This window comes from Catharus ustulatus, chromosome Z, assembly GCF_009819885.2.
Source record: "Catharus ustulatus isolate bCatUst1 chromosome Z, bCatUst1.pri.v2, whole genome shotgun sequence".
Classification (NCBI taxonomy): Eukaryota; Metazoa; Chordata; class Aves; order Passeriformes; family Turdidae; genus Catharus; species Catharus ustulatus.
In genome coordinates, this window is record NC_046262.2 from 18,956,686 (window position 1) to 18,971,945 (window position 15,260).

Sequence of the window (15,260 nt, forward strand, 5' to 3'; positions counted from 1 at the left end):
AGGAGGAGATGAGGGAGATAAGGGAAGAGGTAAGGAAGGTCAATGCAGCACCAGTACGAGTCACAGGCCCCAAAGTCAGAGCCCAACGCCCCCCAGCTAGGGAGAGAGGGTGCACCTCACGAGCTGATCTGTGGTTCTTTTTGCGTGACCATGGGCAGGACATGGGAAAATGGGATGGGAAACCCACTTCTGTCCTGGCAGCATGGGTGTATCAACTCAGAGAGGGAAACAGTAACCAAGGGAGGTCTACTAAAGTGAAGGTAGCCTCAACCTCCCATAATCAAGGTGCAGGGTATTACAGAAGGGAGGATAATCTGTCAGATCCACTTGAAGGAACCTCTATTATGTATGCCCAGGAAGGAAATAATAGCCAGGGCTAGAGGGGCCCTGCCTGTAGCCAGGGAAAGGCATAGGATAACAGGATCTATTGGACGGTGTGGATCAAATGGCCTGGCACATCAGAGCCACAAAAACACAGGGTGTTTGTTGATACTGGTTCTCGGTGTACCCTGATACCATCAGGACATGTGGGGGAAGAACCTGTTTCCATTGTTGGGGTGACGGGAGGATCACAGGAATTGACTTTGCTGGAAGCTGAGGTGAGCCTGACTGGGAAGGGGTGGCAGAAACATCCGATTGTAACTGGCCCAGAGGCTCCGCACATTCTAGGCATAGACTTCCTCCGGAGCGGCTATTACAAAGGTCCAAAGGGATACAAGTGGGCTTTTGGAATAGCTGCTGTAGTGGTAGAGGGCATTAAGCAGTTGAACACCTTGCCTGGACTGTCAGAAACCCATCTGTAGTGGGACTCCTGAAGGTGGAAGAGCAACAAGTGCCAATTGCCACCTCAACAGTGCACTGCCAGCAGTACCGGACGAATCGAGATGCCGTGATCCCCATCCACAAAATGATCCGTGAGCTGGAGAGCCAAGGGGTGGTCAGCAAAACCCACTCACCCTTCAACAGCCCCAACTGGCCCGTGTGCAAGTCTGATGGAGAATGGAGATTGACTGTGGACTATTGTGCACTGAATGAAGTGACTCCACCACTGTTGTGCCGGACATGCTGGAGCTCCAGTACGAGTTGGAGTCCGAGGCAACAAGGTGGTATGCCACCATTGACATTGCCAACGCATTTTTCTCCATTCCTCTGGCAGCAGAGTGCAGGCCTCAGTTTGCTTTCACCTGGAGGGGCGTGCAGTACACCTGGAATCGTCTGCCCCAGGGGTGGAAACACAGCTCCACCATCTGCCATGGACTGATCCAGGCTGCACTGGAAAAGGGTGAAGCTCCAGAACACCTTCAATACATCGATAACATCATTGTGTGGGGCAACACGGCAGTGGAGGTATTTGAGAAAGGAGAGAAAATCATCAAGATTCTGCTGGGAGCCAGCTTTGCCATTAAAAAGAGCAAAGTCAAAGGACCTGCCCGAGAGATCCAGTTCCTGGGAGTAAAGTGGCAAGATGGACGGCGCCAGATCCCCACTGAGGTCATCAATAAGATCACCGTGATGTCTCCACCAACCAGAAAGAAGGAAACACAAGCTTTCCTAGGTGCCATAGGCTTTTGGAGAATGCACATTCCTGAGTACAGACAGATTGTGAGCCCTCTCTACCTGGTCACCCGCAAGAAAAACGATTTCCACTGGGGTGCTGAGCAGCAGCAGGCCTTTGCCCAGATCAAGCAGGAGATCGCTCATGCAGTAGCCCTTGGCCCAGTCAGGACGGGACCAGAGGTAAAGAATGTGCTTTGTTCTGCAGCCGAGAACCATGGCTTGTCCTGGAGCCTTTGGCAGAAGGTGGCTGGGGAGACTCGAGGCCGACCTCTGGGATTCTGGAGCCGGAGCTACAGAGGGTCTGAAGCCAATTATACTCCCACAGAGAAGGAGATCTTGGCTGCCTATGAAGGAGTCCAAGCTGCCTCAGAAGTGATCGGCACGGAAGCACAACTCCTCCTGGCACCCTGACTACCAGTGCTGGGGTGGATGTTCAAAGGAAAGGTTCCCTCTACCCACCACGCCACCGACACTGGAGCAAGTGGATTGCCCTCATTACACAACACACCCGTATTGGAAACCCAAATTTCCCTGGGATTTTGGAAATAATTACGAACTGGCCAGAAGGTGAAAATTTTGATCTCACTGACGAAGAGGAGCAGAAATAAGTGACCCGAACTGAAGAAGCCCCACCGTATAACCAACTGCCAGCAGATGAAACATGCTACGCTCTTTTCACCAATGGCTCCTGCCGCATCGTGGGGATGAACCAGAAGTGGAAAGTAGCCGTATGGAGCCCCACACGACAGGTTGCACAAGCTACTGAAGGAGAAGGTGGATCAAGTCAACTTGCTGAACTCAAAGCTATTCAGCTGGCCCTGGACATTGCTGAAAGAGAGAAGTAGCCAAAACTCTACCTTTATACTGACTCATGGATGGTAGCCAGTGCTCTGTGGGGTTGGCTGGAAAGGTGGAAAAAGGCAGACTGGCAACGTAGGGGAAAACCAATCTGGGCTGCTGATGAGTGGAAAGACATTGCCACCCGGGTAGAGAAGCTACCTGTGAAAGTACGTCATGTGGATGCCCATGTCCCCAGGAGTCGGGCTAATGAGGAGCACCGACACAATGAGCAGGTTGATCAGGCCTCAAAGATAGAGGTGTCACAAATAGACTTAGATTGGCAACACAAGGGAGAATTGTTCCTGGCTCGATGGGCCCATGATGCCTCAGGTCATCAGGGCAGAGACACCACGTATAAGTGGGCACGAGACCGAGGGGTGGATCTAACCATGGACAGTATCTCTCAAGTTATCCATGACTGTGATATGTGTGCTGTGATATCAAGCAAGCCAAGCGGGTGAACCCCTCTGGTATGGTGGGCGTTGGTCCAAATATAAGTACGGGGAGGCCTGGCAGATTGACTACATCACACTGCCTCAAACCTGCCAAGGCAAGCGCTACGTGCTGACCATGGTGGAAGCCACCACCGGATGGTTGGAGACCTACCCTGTGCCTCATGCCACTGCCCAAAACACCATCCTGGGCCTTGAGAAACAGGTCCTTTGGAGGCATGGTACCCATGAGAGAATTGAGTCAGACAACGGGACTCATTTCAAAAATGACCTTATTAACACCTGGGCCAAAAACATGGCATTGAATGGATATATCATATCCCTTACCATCCACCAGCTGCTGGGAAAGTTAAACGGTGCAACGAGCTGCTTAAGACCACACTGAAAGCACTCAATGGGAGAAGCTTCAAGAATTGGTAAACGAACTTAGCAAAGGCCACCTGGATAGTCAACACCCCAAAGTCCATAAATCGAGCTAGTCCTGCCCAGTCTGAATCCTTGCACACAGTGGATGGAGATAAGGTCCCTGTAGTACGCATGAAAGTTATTTTTGGAAAGACTGTTTGGATTAATCCCACCACGGGCAAGGACAAACCCATCCATGGGATTGTTTTTGCTCAAGGACCTGGTTCCACTTGGTGGGTAATGCAGAAAGATGGAGAAACCCATTGTATACCACAGAGAAACCTAATCTTAAGTGAGAATGGTGTGTAAGGTGTCATTATGCAGATGGCAATAGAATAAGGGGTGGATAATGTCTGGGGTTACAATACAGGATGGGATAAAAGGTATCTATTCTATCACCATCTGTTGAGGGTGGGGGCGGTGATGTTTATCCCCGTGGGAGATGCTCTGCTAATGGGCCATCCATTGAAACCTGGTAGGGCATTGTTCTTTATCTTTTCACAACTCATCCTTCCTCCATGGAGGTATCTTCTGCTAATGGCCCATTGAGTCCCACTGTGTGACTGATAAAATTACTGCATCCCATTGGAAGTTGCTCCAGCCAGGAGGAAGGGCCCAACATTTCTTACCAAGATAAAAACAGAGGTTTTGGGACACTAAGGTAGCCCCTTTCTCCACTGGACTCCAGAGGAAAATTGGATTTCTCCACATCGCCACTGGATCTCTGAAAGGAAAATGCACCTTCTGCAGGAGCACTGCTTCAACTGAATCACATCTGTCACTGCAGGAGAACTGCAACCACCATTTAATGGGACTGCTACCAACACCCTGCCTGATGGGGTGTCAGGTTGTACTCTGACTTTGTCAGGGCTGGGGGTCTTTTCTTTGTAATATTATATTTCTATTTTAATTTCCCTGGTAAAGAACTATTGTTCCTAATTCCCATATCTTTGCCTGAGAGCAGTTTGATTTCAGAATTATAATAATTTGGAGGGAGGGGATTTTACATTCTCCATTTCAAAGAGAAGCTCCTGCCTTTCTTAGCAGACATCTGTCCTCCAAACCAAGACATGGAGAAACGCTTTACAGAAGAATACAGTCAACACAACCCCTTCTGCCCTCCCCTGCCCCTTTAGAGGACAGTTTCTGTTTCCATCATCAGCATACAGACCAGACTGTATGAAGTGGACCAAGTCAAGAACACTATTTTCTGAGTCCTGTTCCTATGCTAAACAACTTCATAATCAAACAATAGATGTAGGAAACAACCTTTTCTATGAAAAAGTTCATGATTTAGTTTACTCTGTCAGTATTAACAAAGCCTTTGTTAATGATACTGACCTGGTAACAGTCCATCCTCCAGCAACACAGCCAGCCACACAACAGAGAGACAAGTTTGAGAACTTCTAGAAGCAGTCTTGTGAAAAGGAAAGTGGTTAGTATGGGCCTTATATATGCAATAACTTTCATTTAAAGGTATATTGCTACTCATGCTAGAGATCTGATTGTAGGTAAACCAGCTTTAATATGCTCGCCATGAATCTGTGACACCACAGGCTTTAGCCAGGGGATTTATTAACTCTGAGCTTTTATTCTGGTGGATGAAAGTCACACTGTACTTCTGCATTTCTCTTGGTGTCTGTTCACTAAACAGAATGAGCTGAGGGGTATGGATACATAGTAGTTCTCATTTGCAAGGCTGCGCTAGGGAAGCTCTTTCCCTGCGCTGAAATATTTACATATCTTCCAAATAACCTTGTCTAAGCACTGCCAGATGAGTAGATAATCAGTAACTCAGACAGTGAAGTGGCAATCTGCCTTTTCCAGTAACATGCTGAAAAAATGTAAAAAATTACATTAATTACATATTATTAGGAGAAAGATGGATTTTTATGGTGTATTTTTGAGTGATGGAGTTGTTACTTTGAAAGAACTATATTGGCTAAGAAAATTTTATTGTACTTTGATTTTAGTCTATGGAATTTTAGACTTTAAAATACTTATGTAAACCTTTTTTTTTTTTTTGCAAACGTAATGTGGCCATAGTAGATGTTTTACAATTCAGCTCTGCAGGATTGAGCTGTGATTGGAAATAATGCTTTCAGAACTGACTTCTCACAGAACCATCAAAGCACACAGTTTTCAAAATTGAATGCATATGAATAAACATGTATACTATGAAGCAGAAATATCTATTTATTTTAACAATCAATCTTCAAAAAAATTCTTGGAAAATAAGGGCAATTTTTATAGCCCGTCATTTATAGAGAAGACTAACATTTTCTTGGAGAAAAGAATTTTCAAAGTAAAACTGGCGAGTATTTTATATTTTAGCACACCAGGTCTTACCACAAATATATTTACTGAAGCAACATTTATTCCTTTGAGCATCAACTCTGTTTTTCAGTGTTTAGACAATAGTATTTGTGGAATAGAATTGGGCCCTTTTCTTTTGGAGTGTGTACTGAAGCTACAAAGACCCTTTTTCTTCCTAGTGTCTTCCTGCACCATGGCATTTCATTGCATCATATCATACAAGCCATCCCTGCCTCCTAAGGAAGAAATAACCCAAACACAAAACAGAATTCAAGTGAGTATAAACCTGCAAGGAGGGTGGAACTGCACTAGACCAAAGGAAAGGGTTGTAAAAGATTAATTGGTACTGCAGTTTCAGATTTTACTCAGCAAAGCAAAAACTCAGATTTCATTGCGATAAACAGCAGAAGTAAGGCAAACAGATTTTGGTTTCTCAATATCATATAGTGAATATCTCTGGCTGATAGGTAACATGCTTACTTTAATCTCCAAGCAGCAGAAACATGTGATAACTACATGGTTTAACCACTTGACTGTTGTTTCCTCGTGTGAAAGATGTATGCATAGTAACTAAGTCAGCTGCTTGCTGTTTGAAAATACCACCTTGAACTGAAAGAACATGTATTGCTGTAGGACTAATGCTTCTCTGCTCACCTCCTTTGTGTGATGGGTTTTCAGAGTTGAAGAAAGAATGAGGAATGATGAGATTGAAACAAACAGATGAGATTGATTCATCTCATGAATCTCATCATTTGATTAGTTTCAAATTCTTTTTATCTTATATCTGATATCCAAAAAAATATTTTGAGATTCATCCACAAATCCACCACCACCACCAAAAAAACAAAACAAAAAAAAGAAGCTACTAGAGAAGAAATGTATTTCTGCAACTGAAATGCTGAAATAGATCATCCATTCATACATACAGAACCCTTTCTGTTTGGGAAACAGAAAGGGCAGAGAAAGGGCAGAATATTAAACACAGTTTGGGGGTCAGGTATCATTTGCTATTGCTTGTATTAGCTGAAATCCAATTTAAAAGAATGAATCTACACAAAATTCTGATTTTTTTTGTCTCTTTGAGTTCAAACCCAGTAATATTAATAGCATAACCAACCACATCTACAATATTGAAGACTCTTCCCCAGAAAAATAGTGTTTTCTTTCCCGCTAGTTGCCTACCGTCATCTGTTGGACCTTCCCAAATCCTGCTCATAACATTTAGTTAGCTCAGCTTTCCAGGTTTTTTAACTCTTGATTGATTTTCTCCTTCATTTCTATGTCACAGACTACTTCTTAGGCTTTTTGTTCTAGTCATCTTCATACTTCATACTCCTTAGATATACTCCTAAATAGTTCTCACAGAATGTGCACTAAGTTAGCTATTAGCATATTACTTACTTGATACAAGGGGAATTTGTAAATGCTTGCTAATCCAATAGTCACTTCTGTAATATGCTCCTGATTTAATTCACATTTTTTTAGCGTAGTAGTAAGTTACATAGTGGCAAAATTCACTCACTTGGATATAATCCTACCTTGCTCAGTATAATTAAGAAAAGAAACATTTCATTTTTATCATAATATCCTATGATTTAAGAGATAGATCCTAATTTTTTGTCTCTCATTATATCTAATTTCAATGTTCAAACGTTCAAATATAAATATCATTGCATAAATTAATTTAAAATGTGTGTAGAAGGAATAATTTATCGGATTGGCAATTTTATGCTAGCATTTTAATATAGATATTTGGGAATAATTTTTAATATTTCATAACATATAAAACTATATGCATGTGACCACAGATACTTCACTAACTCAGAATATCATCATAAGGGCAATAAAATCAAGACTTTCCTAGTATGAAAAAAGTTTGCCTCTACCCAAGATAGAGATTAATCCACTTGATGGCGAGCTAATTAAGGACTATGACAAATTTTATAAGTCTATTAACAGAAAGCAAGAGTTACTGAGCTACGAAAACCTTCCCGAATACTATGGTTTGGGTTAATTGGGAAATTTTAAAGTCATACCCTGGCACATTTAACATTTCAAGTGAAGGTTCTCCAGTAAGAACTACTGGCTCTTCCACTGCCTCTGATCCCAAAGTCCCAAAGTGAAATTGGGTAAAATTTTCGCTGCAGCTCTTCCTGAAAAGTTTCTTGTAGGGAATACTTTGGAGTATTCGGGGCTATGGTAGGCCACCCAGTGCTGATGTCTCTCGTGGATGGTGACACCAAAGTAATGTCCACTGGATAACTCAAGATTTTGCATCGGCAATGTGGGGGTTTGGGGCTTCTTCAGGGAATGTGGGTTCCCTGAGACATCTGCTTGCCTTCCCTGACTATAAAAAATGCATCTGGTTGTTCACAGGGATTTGATACCAAGAGAGACAACTGGAAGGATGAAGCACAGGGGCATGTTTGAATGCGTAACTGGATGCCAATCAGTTGCTTCCATTGTGATCAGTTCCCATGATCAAATATTTTCTGAGCTGAGTTACCTAACATTGGAAAAAGGTCTTTTTGCATGAATATGTTGTAACTTTGGAGTTGAAATCAGAAGACTGAATTTTAAGCATTACTTTTTCTTGAAATATTTAATCCTAGTTCCTGAGAAAGTGCAGTAGGTACAAGTGGATGTTCCTGCCACAAGAGCCGGAATTACACCCTTCAATTGAAGATGAGTCATTTCACAGAATGTAAAGCAAAATACATGAGGCCAGAGAGAGAGAATACAGAAAAGGGAGGCTTTGTTGTAGCTTGTCTCTAGGACTGTCTGACCATGGCTTCTGGTCGCTCTGATTCACTGCTGTGTTCAGGCTCCTTACTCAGGAACCTGCATATAACAAAAGCAGAACTTATGCACATTAAGGGGTGATTTCAGCACAGCCCTTAATTTTTAAACGAATACTCAGGAAAGTGAATAGACTGGAATAGGCCAGTTTCTCAGTAATCTGTTAAAGAAAAGAAGATCTACTTTAAAATACATCTTTTAAACTAGACAGGTGAAAATGTATCCCTGACCAGAAATGTAGAAGCTGGATAAGGATGTGAAAAGAAGGTACACTCAGACTGCATCAACTGTCATACCAGAAACCACATCTACTTCAGTTTTATTTTCTATATTCATTGGACAAAGGACGGTTTTTGTAACAGGAATGAGAAAAATGACACAAGCAAAAGTCCCATTTTATTTCCTGATTCTTCTCAATTCTGTCCTAAAAACTAAACTATGTTTCAGTCTTTTCAGTTGTTCTGTGGTTGTTATGAATACAAAAATACATACATATTGGGGTCATGTACAGCTCTCTGCTATGCTACACTACCAGTGCCTGTAAGTGGCACAGACTGAAACGAGAAGAAGCACATGAAGCTTGTCACCCTGTCTCTTTTTCGAGTGAAGTGGACAGTTTGAGTGAAATGGTGATATAAGAACTTTTACTGGTGCAGCGAAACATGAGACCAATTTGAAAGTAAGAAGCAAAGATTTATGTGGAGATTAGTAATGTGGAGATTGATAATGTTTTATTTTTAATGGATCCCTAGTCTTGAAACACTAATCTTAAAGAAATTAGGATTTTAGTTAAAAGTTAGAAGAAACTGGGTTAGTTGAGATAGTTGCCTGAAACTTAAATAATTGATTGCCTGTCAATTTATGCTTGCTTGGCTGTGCTTGCAATGGGAAAGGATGAAACTAGTAGTTAGGTCCAAAGAACACAAACAATTGCAACCAGAAACTCATTCTTTGCAAAACTGGAGTTGCCCCAAAAGCCATTTGTTTTGTCATTAATAGAAAAGGTCAGGGTGAGGAAGACTCCTTTACTTCCTCCTTGAAGCCAACCACATATGCTTAATAGCTATTCAAGCTAATTACCATAGGAAGCAGGAGATGGGAGGGGCTTGTATTATGAATATGTATTTGTTTGAACCTTTTGTCAATAAATAGACCCTGTCACCACCTGTAATTTTGCAGTGCGTATTAGGGGGCTACCCCACACTGCTGCCCAGCACTGAATAGGCATACTCTTTCTAACTTTAAATTGTTACAGAGTCTTTTGTCCGTTGCAGTTGAGTACTGGTGTTAGACCAATACTCATATTTTTGGTAAATCAGTCTAACTTCAAAATATGTGAGTCTGTAACAAAATCAAGGCTCTACTAGGCTGCAGTCTTATGAAAAAGTAGCCTGAAGTGCTAGATGAAGGCAAACAAGCAGAGGTCAGTCCTATGATGCATTCTGGTCTCTATGTGCTTTAATAATCACCACATAGTTCTACTGAAACAGATTGTTGAAAATTTAAATTCATACACAAGGGCGAAGTGTTGTCGTCTACACACTGTAAAACATCTACTTTTATTTTCTGATCTTTGATTCAAGTGGTTATTTTTAATTACATTTCATTCTTGCCGGGAATCTTATAAACTATGACTTATATTTCTTTGTTTAACTTTCTGCTTTATGAAAGCTTACATATTTGCCTATCAGGTATCACTGTTGAAGAGCACTATTCAAATTTAGAGAGTATTCCATTTGGTACCCTGGTTTTATTCACTTCCTTGAAAGTGAGATGATACATGAACATCTTATCTGGTTCAAAACCCTGTCAGTCCTCTTCCTGCTCTTCTGCTTTAAGAAGATTAATCACTGTTTTACAAACCCACTGACCCTAAAAGACCCCTACATAGAGATTTCATTTTTCAGTTAGAAAACTTCTGCAACGTTAATTAAAACTCTACAAATCAAGATGAAGAAAGCATTGAGCAAGCCTTCTCAGCTGTGAATAACAACCTCTTCCCTAAGCTAATGTGGTTGAACTGGAGACAATATTTTCTGAAAAGGAAAACCAGTTTACTAAATTACTCCATTTAAGCAGTTTTTTTTTTAGCTGTAGCACATGAAAATGCTGCACCGGCTATGACACTGAGAAATTCTATCTGAATGCAGGTAAATATGGCTTTTATTTATTAATATCAGATGCTCAGAAACTCTGCAGGGATATGGCTGCTATTCAACCCCAAAGATGAGGAAGTGACTGTGAAAGTCTGGGTGGGGAGCAGACTCCAGACTCTCTGATGCCTCACCTATTAGCTGCATACCTTACTTCCTATGGGTCAGGGGATATATGAATGAATTTCAGTCTGAATGTAATTTGTGCCCTGTATCTCACAAAGCAATATGATTTTGTTTGTGTTGTGGCTAACAAGGCTATAAGTGAGATAACTCTCTGTTTGGTTATCATGACCTAGATAAGGCCTTTTAATGATTAACTGAAAAGAGTACCTGATGTAAATAAGGCTGTTTTCCAAATCTGTCTTATTTATGAAAAATAATATTGATTTCTTAAGAAAACAATATACAAGTCACTTGAAAGTGCTTTTCACAGTAATGATGGTGAGCTGGTTCAACTCCACTAAAATTGCTCAACTACATTAAAACTGATGGCTATCAATCCTATATTCAAAACACTTTCTGGAAAAAAATATTACCTTGTTTTTCAAAAATGAGATAACTGAAACTAGCTAAAACAATGGACATCTGCATTGCTACTTGGTTACTGAACTTCATTGATCAGATGGAGGGATCTAAATCTAAATATGCCCTGAAAAACATAAAATATGGACTGAAAAACATAAATCTGTTTCTTTTTCTCTACTATTAGAATTCAGAGAATCATAAAATATTTTGGGTTGGAAGAGACTTTAAATATCATCTAGTTGCAACATCTTCCACTAGACCAGGTTGCTCAGAGTCCCTGCTCAAACAATTCCAGAGATGGGGCACTCAGAATTCCTCTGGGCAACCTGTTACAGGACCTCAGAATTTCTTCCTAATGTCTGCTGTAAATCTGTTCTCTTTCCTCTTAAAACCATTTCCCCTTGTCCTATCATGCCAAACACTTGTAAAGAGTCCATCTTTAGCTTTCCTGCAGGCCTCTTTGTGTACTTGAAGGCTACCCTAGAACCTCCGCTTCTCTGAACAGGGCAATACAAGTCTATCAGCCTGTCCTCACAGGAGAGGTGATCCAGCCCTCTCTGACCATCTCTGATCATGGCTTCCTCTGGACTGGCTCGAGAAGATATAAGTCTTATGCTGAGGGTCCCTGATGAAGATGCAGTGCTCCAGATGGGGTCTCATGCAATGACTTCAGCAAGGACTTTGGCACTGTCTCTCACAATATCATCATAAGCAAACTCTGGAAGAGTGAACTGGATGAGTGGTCAGAAGTATAAAACTGGCAAGCTCAATCCTAAAGTCACAGTTAGTTTCATTTTTTTTGAAAACAAAATTTGTATTTCACTGATTGTTTTAAGAGAACTACTATCAGTTTGAGAAACACTAAAAAATATCCATTCTGATAGAAACCTATCTTTTGATTGAATTAGAGAACACTAAGCATGAGAAAACTGTTCAGCAAACCCAGTTATCCCAAGCTGGTCTCAGTGATAAGAGAGAGATGGCACTTGTAGAAATTCATATCCCTTTGAAGACTTCTTATAAAAGTAAATTTTCTTCTCTTCTTATTCACACTAACTATAGTTAAAAATCATCTTTACATCCTAGAGTCTAAAGTAAGTATGAAAAGTACCATCTAAAAATTCTGTTGTTGCATGAAAAACTCCCATGTCCTACCCCATATTTGTCTGCAAAAGGAGCTCTTGGCACACTATAGCATAGTTGTCTGATAATGAACAAGACATTGTATGTCATTGATATTCATTAGCTTATTTTCAACACAGTTTCCAAAAGGGACTCGTAGATATACTGAATAGAAAAGACTTTATTTTGATCCAACTTCTACATATTTATGTTGAAAAATCACCATACATTTTCAGGCTACCATGGTGGTTCTTGCTTCTAAGAATTTGAACATATGATTCCTGTGCTGCTTCACTTCTCAGTGTCATTACTTTTTTGCTCAGGTATGCTGCCACAGATTTATGGCTTGTGATGAATTCTTAAAATAGCAAATGAGAGAATTTTGCTTTTGCTTTTTTAGTTGGCTTTGCCCGATTGCTTTTCATGTTTCCCTTGTTGCTACCCGTATATCTTCTGGAGTAGTTCCCTTCTGTGATCATCCCTTTCTTCAGACAGAATCTTCCCAGAGACACATCTTCCAGGAAGTTTCGCAACGTAAAATCTCCATCCTAAGTGCCTGTTTTCTGGTTTATCATCAATATAGCTTAGTGATACTGTCCCCTAGATTGCTACCTTACCAATAAGTTCTTGCTGAGATTGCAAGCTGAGCCATCTGGATGACATGATGTTGGTTGTATTGCTCAGGATACTCCATGGCACACATTCTGAGAGCAGCAAAACCAGCAGGATTTCTCAGCAGGAAGGATCTGAATAAGCTACACTTTGAACACTCCCCACAAGAATTAAAAAAACCCTTAGTAGCATCTGAGAGGGTTTTCAATTATTCTGTGAAAGTAGCAGAAGTGTTTTTAATATACCTTCCTTCTTAACACACAGCTATTAAGACATTTTACTAGGATTCTATATGCCCCAAGAACAAGCCGATGCATATTTCTGCACCTATGCCATGAAATTTGTTGCCATAGAAATATGAAAACCAGTTTATAACTAAGAACTTAGTTTATAACTAAGGTCAATCCTTTAATGTAAAATAGTATCCAGCCTCAAATTCCATTCAATAGTCGAAATGAATTGTAACCATTATCATGCTTTATAGTGGCTTAATATCTATGTTATATTATTAAAGACTTTCAAGCGCTTATATCCAGTCTACACAGACTCCAGATTTTCTGGTTCACTAAATAATTTGGGCACAGCAATTCCAGCAGCATCCCTGAGAAACCATAATAAAATAAATTAGATTAAATTGCCTTTACTATATTTAGCCTTTTCTTTCTGCCTTTGAATTTATTGGTAAAGAAGAATTTTATAGATTAATTGGAGGACTGACTGTAGTACCTTCTTTCTAAACTTTAAAATTTCAGATGCTTTGTGGCTGGCGTATAGGGAACAGTCTGAGGATTAAGTGAATGGAAACCTTCAGATCAGAGAGAATTTAAAAAGAGCAACAGCATCTTCCAACAGAGAGTGTCTTGGGTCCTGCTATCTGAACAGTTGCTTCTGCTGTAGAAAAGAAGCTGACCTCAGACAAGTAGCTGTGGGAGAGCATGAAAGGTAGTGTTCACATGCATGCACATCTTCTCTTCTGGATTTAATTCTCTTTTACTGTCATGAATTTAATTGTGTTATTGGTTTTCTAAAGTTAGTTCCTTGGAGTTAAAGAAAGAGCCCTATTTTTGAGTATCTCTGTCTCCAGTTGACATACTTCTGCTATGAGACAAATCGCTAAATCAAAACCAGATATAATATCCATAATGAAATGGTTTATAGAAAACAATTTGAAACCAATTTACAGTAATTTCACGATTATAAGCCGCACTGAGTATAAGCCACACCTCTGGGTTTCAGCAACTTTTTGTTTTTTTGTCCATACATAAGCTGCACCTGATTATAAGCCGCATGTTACAGTACAGAGTGTGATAATAGCTATCTATTCTATCACCATCTGTTGAGGGTGGGGACAGTGATCCTTATCTCAGTGGCAGATATTCTGCTAATGGCCCATCCATTGAAACCAGGCAAGGCATTGTTCTTTATCTTTTCACAACCCCTCCTTCCTCCAGCGAGTCATTTTCTGCTAATGGCCATTGAGTCCCACTGTGTGACTGATAAAATTACTGCATCCCATTGGAAGTTGCTCCAGCCAGGGGGAAGAGCCCAACATTTCTTAACAAGATAAAACCAGAGGTTTTGGGACACTAAGGTAGCCCCTTTCTCCACTGGACTCCAGAGGAAAACCGGATTTCTCCACATCACCACTGGACCTCCGGAGGGAAACTGCACCTTCTACAGGAGCACTGCTTCAACTGAATCACATCTGTCACTGCAGGAGGATGCAGCCACCATGGAATGGGACTGCTACCAACACCCTGCCTGATGGGGTGTCAGGTTGTACTCTGACTTTGTCAGGGTTTGGAGTTTGTTTCTTTTTAGTACTGTATTTCTATTTTAATTTCCCTAGAAAAGAACTTATTCCTAATTCCCATATCTTTGCCTGAAAGCCCCTTGATTTCAAAATGATAATTTGGAGGGAGGGGGGTTTCCATTCTCCATTTCAAAGAGAAGTTCCTGCCTTTCTCAGCAGACACCTGTCCTCCGAACTAAAACAGCAACTTTTTGTTCTTTGTCCATATATAAGCCGCACCTGATTATAAGCCGCACTTTGGGTTCGGACCAAAATTTTAGTCAAAATGGTGCGGCTTATAACCATGAAATTACTATACATTAAAAAAGGATCACAAATATAATTGGTTTACATATATATCTGTATCTTCTTTCTGTTATTTAATTAACATGATGCCTTTCTGCTATAAAATAGATTTAAATGCATAACCTTCTGTTCACTGAGCCCTAAACACAAATGTTCATATTGTATGAGTTACTAGGAGAATAAAACTGTACAGAACTGCCAAGGGGGGTGGGGTCCTTTTAAGGTGAGAGGTTAGCTGAAAAAAGCCATTGATCTTAACACATTCCAGAGCCTAAAGGCAGAAACTATTGAACATTGAAAAGCCACACTTCTCCTTAAAATTGCTGAAGTACCAATTTTTCTTAGAAGTACTAATATATAATTCAATTAAAAAGATGA

At 40.7% G+C, this 15,260-nt stretch overlaps 1 protein-coding gene across 5 annotated transcripts in view; it reads right to left on the minus strand.

Moving 5' to 3' along the window:
• The window catches only part of PDE4D (phosphodiesterase 4D), a 467,524-nt gene that overhangs the window by 73,147 nt on the left and 379,117 nt on the right, over positions 1 to 15,260 (minus strand). The window lies entirely within an intron of this gene.